This window comes from Pelodiscus sinensis, chromosome 3 (genome assembly GCF_052426305.1).
Source record: "Pelodiscus sinensis isolate ZL-2025 chromosome 3, ASM5242630v1, whole genome shotgun sequence".
NCBI classification, from domain to species: domain Eukaryota; kingdom Metazoa; phylum Chordata; order Testudines; family Trionychidae; genus Pelodiscus; species Pelodiscus sinensis.
Window position 1 is genome coordinate 156,279,747 of NC_143054.1, and position 9,409 is coordinate 156,289,155.

Consider the following 9,409-nt stretch of genomic DNA (forward strand, 5'->3'; position numbering starts at 1 on the left):
TAGCAAAACTTGAGTGACTTTCCAGTGGCAACCTGTGTACAATTGGCCATACTTTCCCAGGAGTACCCTGAGGAGTTGCCAATAGCATGGAATTGATAGTGACACTGCAGGGCCGGGGCGTGGCTCCCATTTCAGCAGGCAGGCACCTCCATAGATTCAGGGGGATCACAGGTCCAGCATAGAGCTTGGGTAGCATCAGACTCCAGATACTTAGGGCCAGCATAGTGCTGGGGCAACAGTGGGCTGTCATGGCTCTTGTTCAGGATCTGTAAAAGGGCAGAAAAGAGAAAACAAACTCCACACTCCCCCCGTATATACGGGGAGAATCGGGAATTATTATTAAAGAGTGAACATGAAATAGTGGCCTATATAAGAATGGCCATAATAAGTCCAGGACTTCTTTGGCCTGTTCCTGCTTCAGCATCAGGGTAGGCACTGACAAGCCTAGCTGACATGTGTTTTTTTTTTTTGTTTGTTTTTTTTAACAGCCCCAAGCTGTTCCTTCTTGCTAGTCAAGAAGGGTGGCTGGCAGGGTGGAGAAGTCAGTTATGCTATTCCTTGCAGGTCAGGTGGTTTATCTTTCCACTCTTTGATTTGTGAAGAATGAAACCATTTCTGCCAGGGTTTCCCATTTTTCCAATTCAGAATTTCTACCTGGTCAACACTGGGGCTAGCCCAATTCACAATCCTGCAGAGGGTGTGTGTCAGAGAATGCTGTTTTGCTGAAAACTTTCTGTACATTACTGGTTGGCCTAATTCCCATACTACCAGAGGTTTTCCCCAATGTACTTTTTTGTCTTGTTTCCCTTTATGTCCCTGATCATGCACAAATTGAATCAGGTCCCACTGTATCTGGTTGGGGACTATCCAGTGCCTTTCACTGCCTGCACCCTCTGCCCACCAGACATCTTCAACCTGCTCCATCCTGGATTTTCCTGTGTGATCTTTCCTTTTCCTGGCTAAGGACTGAATTTCTGTATCCCCATCTTGAAAAGTACCTAACTCTAAGGCATCTATTCCGTGGCCTAAAGGTTTTCCCTGAGTAGTTCCTGCCTCTGTTTGTTCCACCTGGTCTGTGTCTTTGGTATGGTCACTGATAGCAGCAGCTTTGGCTAAGGCATCAGCTCTGTTGTTCCCGTGTGCTTCCTCTGAGGGATTTTTCTGATGCCCCTTGGTGTGAATCACCCAAGTGTCTCCAGTTCTTTCCATGTCCTTTCCCTCCTGAGCACAGCATTCTACTTGTCCCTGTAGTCTGTCCACTAGCAAGGGACCATCCTGCCAAACAGGTGCTTCCTGGATTTCTCCCCCACACCCACTGAGCTGAGCCTGTTTAGTGGTGGGTCTCCCTCCCGAGATCCACCGAGGACTCAGAATGTTTACTGAGGCTCCTGTGTCCACTAGCAGCTGGGCTAACGTCCCTGGATTCCCCACTGTAGCCCTTACAGTTGGTCTCCCCCACCTGTCACAATGAAGTCTTGCAATCAGCTGGGGAGGCCCACGGGGAACAGGGCACCCCTATTGATCAGCTGACTCCCTTGAAAGCCTGCACTCAGAAGAGGAGGCAGGATTCTGGTTTTGACAGGGAGTGAGTGTTGGGGACTCACTCCTCACTGGAGCAGTGGGCCGAGGTGGAGCTCCCTCCATCAACTCTGTTCTCCGTGTAACCTGAGACAAAGCATTAATTAGAGTGCTGAGGGGCTGGCGATCATATTTTCTCATGTCTTCCCCTAACTTTACTAGCTCCATCCAGATCACATTCCTAAGGGTCTCCTTGGGTCGGCGCTGCCCAATACGGTGGGAAGTAGGGGGACTACCACTGGGAGTGCGACTGGCAGAATGGGGACCATTATTTGCAAAAGTAATAGCCTGTACAGGCTCACAGTTAGTCTTTCTGCTGATCTGTTTTTTTAAAACACCAGTCTCTCTTAACAAATCTCCTACCTGTTTAATTTTTGCCACTAGCTCATTCCATGTAAGGTGTTCCAAATCCACAGCCCCCATGGTCATTTTTGTCTGGGAATTTAGACCTGCATATGTGCTCTGTACCAATTCATGTCCCTGATACTGGTAAGTGATAATTCCGTTCTCTTCTGTCTGGGGCAATGAATCAGAGAGAGCTGCCAGCATCTTTTTGCGAATTAGGTAAGCTTCAGGGGCCTCTCCAGGTTTCTGCTCTTCCAGAATATAGAGTTTTTTAAGGGAAGAAGCAGGCAGTAATATTTTGAGAGCACTTATCATCCATTCCCGGGGCCCAGGGGCAGTCCGCTCCCATGAACCTATGCCTATGTCCAGAGCATCTGCATCACCAGGAGAAGCACATAACTGAGCCAACTGGGTAAGGTCCATGCCATCAGCAGAGGGGTACATTTGCCAAATGCGAGCCATCCATGCCACAGCTGTGTCACCGTTCAGTGGTCCCAGCCTCTCAGCAATAGCCTTGGCCTGGCTAGGAGACCACCTTGTTACATCGGTGACTAGCTCTGTTGTGGGAAGGTCAGTTCCTGCAACTATGTGTTTAACTTCCCTTGTGGAAACAGGGGCAACATTGTGCCTGTGAGACCACTGGGGGTTAAATGGGGCTTGGGGTTCAGTATCAGGGAGTATTTCTATTTTTGTAGGGGGTTCCCAATCACAGTCCTCTCTTAACCTTACAGCTGCTACCACCCCCTTATGGGCACTAAGTTGGGCATGTAGTTTACTGATCTCTGCCTCACACTTCTGATGGCTGGCTGCTGCCTTAGCTGCCTTGTTTTCATCTGCTAGAAAGCGAGTTGCTGCTCGTGCTTCCTCTAACAACATTTTAGTGTGAGACAACTCTTTTCTGTACTGTTCTGCAGCCATATTGGCCTTGTCCCTTTCCTCTTGCATATTTCTAAGTAAAGTCACCATTTTAAGCTTTTCTGCTATAAATTCACATCCATCCATCTCACTTTTATCCAAACACTGTTGTAACTGCTTTTTCTCCAGCTCCAGTTCCTGCCTTCCCTTTACCATTTCGGCCATGTCCAGACATGCATAAAATAATGCCCATGCAGCAGCTGCATCTTTTGCACTACCTCGTGGTTTAATGGTTGTGCAGTATTGCTCAAAGCTCAAACTTGCTTCAAGCAGGGGATCCACACCCTTAAAACATCCTCTTTCCCAGGGACATTTCCCCTTCTTCATTACCCATCTCTCTAACCTATTGGTTTTCTCCTGTCTCAAGCGAGCAGCCAAAGGGATTCTCTCAGACATCTCTACTTTCCTTATTTCACTAGTTATCTTTTACCTGCAGTCAATATAACTCATAAACATTTACTTTCAAGCCCAATATTTAACTTTCAATTGCACAGTCCCACAATAATTCCAAGCACAATTCAGAACTGTTACAACATTAATTCCTAGTTCCAGTTCTACAAAAATTCCTAAATGCACAGTTCTACAATAATTCCAAGCATAGTTCAGCTACAAAAATTCCAAGCACAATTCAGAAACTTTACCACATTAATTCCTAGTTCCAGTTCTACAAAAATTCCAAGCACAATTCAGAAACTTTACCACATTAATTCCTATTTGCACAACTCTGCAATAATTCTACAATAATTCCAAGCACAATTCTGACCAGTTACCACATTAATTCCAAGCACAGTTCAGCTACAATAATTCCAAGCATAGTTCAGAACTTTTTCAAGTATTCTATGTGAATAATACAAGGAGCTCAATAAAAGGATTAAAAAAAAATAGAAAAAAAAACTGACTCAGGCCGCTGCCTCAGTTTCCCCACTCTGGAGCAACTACTCAGAACTTTACCAAGTAGTCTATAGAAATGATAGAAGCAGCTCACTAAAAGACAACAACAACAACAAAAAGGAAAGAGAAAAGAGGAAACAAAAAAAAACCTGTGCCTCAGTTTCCCCACTCTGCAGCAACTACTCAACAAGTACCCCGTGATCAGGATCACGTGCTGCCCACGTTCCTCCACCAATTTGTTACCAGATTTGCCCAATACTCTGGGGTATGCTCATTTATCAGGGTTACCCTTATGGGACTGGGGAAAGGTTAACAGTTCTATCAGTGTGCTGTTGGTGCTTACTTTGGCTCTCATATGGAGCTGAATTCTCCCTGCTGCCAATTCCCCCTCCCACTGGAGCTCTCCTGCAGGAACTAGGTTCCTCAGAATGGGGTTCTTCCCACCTTAGCAACACACACAGACACTCACACCCACTAATCAGAGCACGTCTGAGAGGACTGGGTACTCAGCACTCACAAGCTGACCCCCTCATATGTCCCTGGACTCAGCTGGCTGGGTTTCACAGCAATGCCACACTGCACCCTCATGTGCCTTTGGACTCCGTGGGCTGGATTAAACAGCACTTTAAGCTGCCATCCTCATAAGCCCCAGGTTCAGCACCCCCTAGCCCCACTTTCACACCACAGTCATTCACTGGTAAACCACACGATGAGCAAACCCCACAGGATTTTGGGCACTACAGGGATCTTTTGCTTGGGTACAAGAAGCGTTGTTGCAGAGCGAATGGGGAAGCCAAAACAACACCCCTTAAGGAAGAGTGAGCAAAAGAGAAAGAAAGAGAGAGAAGCAACCAGTTTAACAATGAAAGTGATTTATTTCTGAGTAGTGAATAGATATCAAACAGTTACAATATTAAATCTAACAATTACAATATTAAATCTAAACTGAAGCTGATTACAAATGTTAGGTAACCATATAACAGTTTACACAGGGCAGGGTCAGGAGGCTATGCTTAGAGAGAGAGTTGAGAGAGAGAAAGAGAGAGAGAGAGAGACCTCACCACTCCACGGAGCTTGCACTGATCGGGGTTCCCAGATGATGATGGTAGCCGGGGGTCCAGAGGGCAGGAGAGAAGCAGAACAGAGCCCCCAGCACGATCAGACAGGAGATGAAGAAGTCTCAATGGAACTGATGCAGTTTAAGTCCAGGTATCAGAACAGTTTTCTTGGGGCAAGGATAGGAGTTTTATAGAGATAGTTCAAAGAGAAAGAGGAGAGACAATAGAGACTGATCACACCTGGTTATGGGCGATGTTCCTTGAACGAGCTCACAATGCAACTAGGCAGTTTCAGTATTTTAGATGTCAATAGGATCATTACTAGAATTGGTCTGATAATGACTAATTTGGGTGTGAGCAGGCTTAGGTTCATTAGCATCTGGAGCAGGGATTTCCCATCAGGCAGTGCTTCTCTGCTTTCGGTGTCCCATAGTTCAGTGCGGTTCCTGCCTTGGAAGAGCTGCTCTCCATTCTGTATGCTAATGAGATGTCCCTCTGTTCCATCTTTAATGTAAATGAGGTTGGGGTGTTTCCTTAATTGTATCACCCTTGTCTGAAGCAGTTTAGGTGTGTCTTCCCCGGCCTTTTCTTTGCTTTGTCTTTGATTCTAGCAGAGGCCTGAGGGGGGGGGGGATGGTTTTCCATGAATGTCACTCCCTGACTCCCCAAGAGCACAAGGCTGACAGGCGACCATGTTCTGGTTCCCCAAGAATCACAGAGCTGGTGGGTAACAAAGTCCTAACCTGATGCCCTGCCGGCACTGGTTCCGGCCAGCCTTAACTTCGGTTCAGGGTCCACTCAATGTGGACATGCTATTTTGAATTAGCAAAACGCTAATTCAAATTAGTTTTTAGGTCTATATGCACTAATTCGAATTAGCTTAGTTCGAATTAACTATTTCGAATTAGTGCTGTAGTGTAGACATACCCTTCGATAGGAATACCCTTCCTCATCCCAGGAGGCATACCTGGGTGGTCGACAAATGCCTTTGATGTCGACACCCGCACGTCCAGACTACCGCGCTGAGCTGACAAACAGCTGATCAGCTGTTTGTCGACTCAGCACGGCAGCCATGTAAATTTAAATGAAGCGGCGATTATTTAAATCGTCGCTTCATTTTCCTATGCCTGGTAGCCTAATCTACATGCCTCTGGCAACAGAAGCATGTAGTCTAGACGTACCTTTAGTCTCAGCTTGCTTGGGATGCCTTTGGCCCTGAGCCCCCTCTCTCTAGGATGGAGTATACTGGCTGCTTCTGGGTACTGTGCTGACAAATCTGTTCTACACTGTGTCCCCGTTGACTAATAAACCTTCGGGTCTACGTCCTGGCTGAGAGTCGCATTTGGCTGTGAATGGGGATGCAGGGTGCAGAGACTCCCCACACCTCGGTGACAGCCGTAACAAATCCTATACACTCACAGAGCCAGTTCAATATATACATTGAGAGTGCTCTACCAAACGCATCCACATAGAAAATAAATACCACATGTACTTCCAACCTCCCAATCTCCCTAGCGGCCCCTATGACTTAACTCCCCCTCACCAGACTATCTGTCCCAAACCCACACTCACTCATCTGCCCAAGAGCTCGTCCTAAGTCTCGTATTTATGAATGAGATAATGAATCAGCTGCATCAGTGAGTCAGCAAAGCCCACTTAACACTTCCCATCAAGATCATCACCTACTAAAAGGGAGAGGCTTCCAGGCAAGAATTGCCGGCCTGTTACACCATCTCTTTGCCACAACTGTCTCAAAATAAAATTTTCCTGGTGTGGCCCAGCAATACGTCCCAGCTTACTCTAGTGCATCACTTAATATTTAAAAACAGTTTTAACGTGGAAGAAATTAACTGTCCTTTGAAAGCACAGTATTAGAGAAGAGCAGAGAATACAGACTTTCGGCCTGATCCTAGCTCTGTGTCCTTTTATTGACACTCAAATACCACAGGGAGAAGCACAGAATTTCACAGTTATGAACACACCACTTTGGCTTAAATAGATGGGAGGAAGAAGTTCTGAACCCAAATCAAGAGCCAGATCCAAATGTTGCAGCTCTGCAATGGATTAAACCAAACCCTTCCATTTCAGCACCTCCAAACTTTTTTTTTTTTTTTTTTTTTTTTTTTTAAGTGGAAGGATAAGAGAGCAAAATCTGGTTCTAAGTTGTATAGCTTGAGCCTGTCTGGGGTTTCCCTCCACGCTCCAAAAAGATGGTATTAAATTTGCATGAAGGTGGTTGGGATTATTGTACCCAAGAGAGAATCTGGTAGGTTCACCAAATTATGTTTCATTAATATCTGTTGTAAATACTTAGTGCATAATTTTACTTTGCATAATTTTATTAAATGGGAATGGCAGTGAAAGGAAAACTCAACACTGGCAGAGCATTTATACAGCAATGTCTGCATGACAGAGCAATGTGAAAGTTCCTTGAAACACTGCAAACTAAACTACACAGCATACTGTACTCTGGTGCTGGGACAAGTTCTGAAAGTTTCCAGCACCTTGAGTTATACACCTCACTTATCAGTCAGCAGGCTGGCTACAGGAAAGTCTTACCACACGTATTATCACTGACCATTTAGATAACTAAACAACAGAGACTAGGGAAATTTAAAGAAGAAACTTAGCTAGAATGACATAACAAGACTCCTTATTTCAAAAGACTGTCTGGGCAGAAGAGTTGAGGAACAGGGGATTATACTAGAATTGTTCACCTTCGTGGTGCTTGTTGAAATCTAGTTCTAACTGGTGCTGACTAAAAGTTGGTGGTATTGGTCCAGTTACCATTGGTGTCCTTGTCAAAAAAATGCACCACAGTAAACATCCTCTTTGACCTTATCATTCCAAGGATTGACAGCGTCATTATCTTGTCTTTCATTGTCTTGCCATCAGGAGTAGGGTAGCTTGGAGGGAAACATTGCCCATGTTACACCAATGTTGTGCATAGAGAACTTCAGCACCTTCTAAATGTTGTTTTAGAGACCTATATTATGCCAGTGATAACAAAACTTTTTACAAATATATTTTGTCAAGATTTTCTCTAGTTATGTTGCTTTTTGCACTCTGAGGGGGAAAGGTCATTATGCTTTTGTTTCTCAGTTATGTTGTTCATTTGCTTAAACATTGCTTTCTCTAGTCATTTTGATGCCCCAATAAGATCGTCTCCTTTCCATGAAGACAAATGTACTCAGCATGAAAATATTGGAAGGAAATTAATTTTTCAGCAATTCTAACCACATAAAAGCACAATCTGTGGTCATTCCTAGCTCTCTTTTCCTTATGTTTTCCTGTGTTGTAAGAGGTCTGTTTATGGGAGAACTGAGTATCACAAAGCTCATCCAAATAGGAAAGCAAATGACACTGTAAAGAAGAGAGATTATATCTGCTTTTCTATACCCAGAGCAATAAACACCCCAACTGTAGCACCATCTGAACAATTACAGAACTGTTTGTTGCATCTCTGTCAAAAAGATTGCACCTCACAGCTGTGGCTGTTCATTCTCTCCTTTTTAATTTCTCCAGAAATGTTACAGCGATGGCTCCAAGGCAGCCCCTGGAAAGGAAGGTCATATTTCATATTTATAATGGGAAAGGTGACCTTTTGACAGTGGTAGCATGTTGCAGATGAACGAATCAGTAAAGCAATGTCCTGGAATACACTTGCAGGCTTGAAGAGGACTGCTGAATGCATTGCAGGGAAGACAATATGTCTTAAGGCTACCCAGATGTTACATATAGAAACATCAGCCATCCAGATGGTTAAGCAGTGGCATCAATAGCATTTATGTAGGTAGTCATTCGTCTGTGCTTCCAGCCTGAGACTCCCGAGCTGGAACTGTCTATGACTTAGAAGGTGCATGGAAACAAATAAGACCACGGTAATGAAAAAAGAACACAAATGCCTAGATTACATGCTTGCCAGCTTGCCCTTCATTACCCACAGGTGATTACTTTTATGATACTGATGTGCCCTATAAAAGGACTATTTAAAGACCAGCTGGAGTGAACAGGATACTGACCTTGAAAGATGACTCATATGGCTATCAGAGTGGAGATATTTTAAAGGCATACTGCAGAGCAGCCAACCCTCAGGCCTCCTCATATTAATTTTGTTCATGGATGCACTGAAAATAAAATAATCATCTGTTGACATATTAAAAAGAAAAATATATCCAGTGTGGTTGTTTTCTCTGGAGTTATTTCTAAACATCAAAGAGGAGCAGAATTAAACATCCAAAATGAAAAACTCAAAGTGCATCAACCTCATACATACAAGGTTAAAGGCCTCTGGCTTCGAATCCCCATTATGCTGTCATACAGTGATGTACAGTTAAGGAACTATGGATTGGATAAACAGAGTATAAGGTGGATAGAAAGCTGGCTAGATGGTGGGACCCAATGGATATTGATCAGTGGTTCGATGTCTGGTTGGTGGTCGGTTTCAAGCGGAGTGCCCCAAGGATTGGTTCTAGGGATGGTTTTGTTCAACATCTTTATTAATGACCTGGATGAGGGGATGGATTGCACCCTCAGCAAGTTTGTGGATGACACTAAGCTGGGGGAGAGGTAGATACGATGGAGTGTACATAGGATCCAGAGTGAACTAAAAAAATTGGAGG

The 9,409-nt window shown here is 44.4% G+C and overlaps 1 long non-coding RNA gene across 1 annotated transcript in view; it reads right to left on the reverse strand.

Annotated features, from left to right (window-relative positions):
• LOC142828028 (uncharacterized) overlaps nucleotides 1-9,114 on the reverse strand; it is a 68,854-nt gene extending 59,740 nt beyond the window's left edge. The window contains exon 1 of the long non-coding RNA XR_012902942.2: nucleotides 8,810-9,114. This is a non-coding gene — a long non-coding RNA (uncharacterized LOC142828028). The remainder of the gene's footprint in view (nucleotides 1-8,809) is intronic.
• Nucleotides 9,115-9,409: the final 295 nt, after the last annotated feature.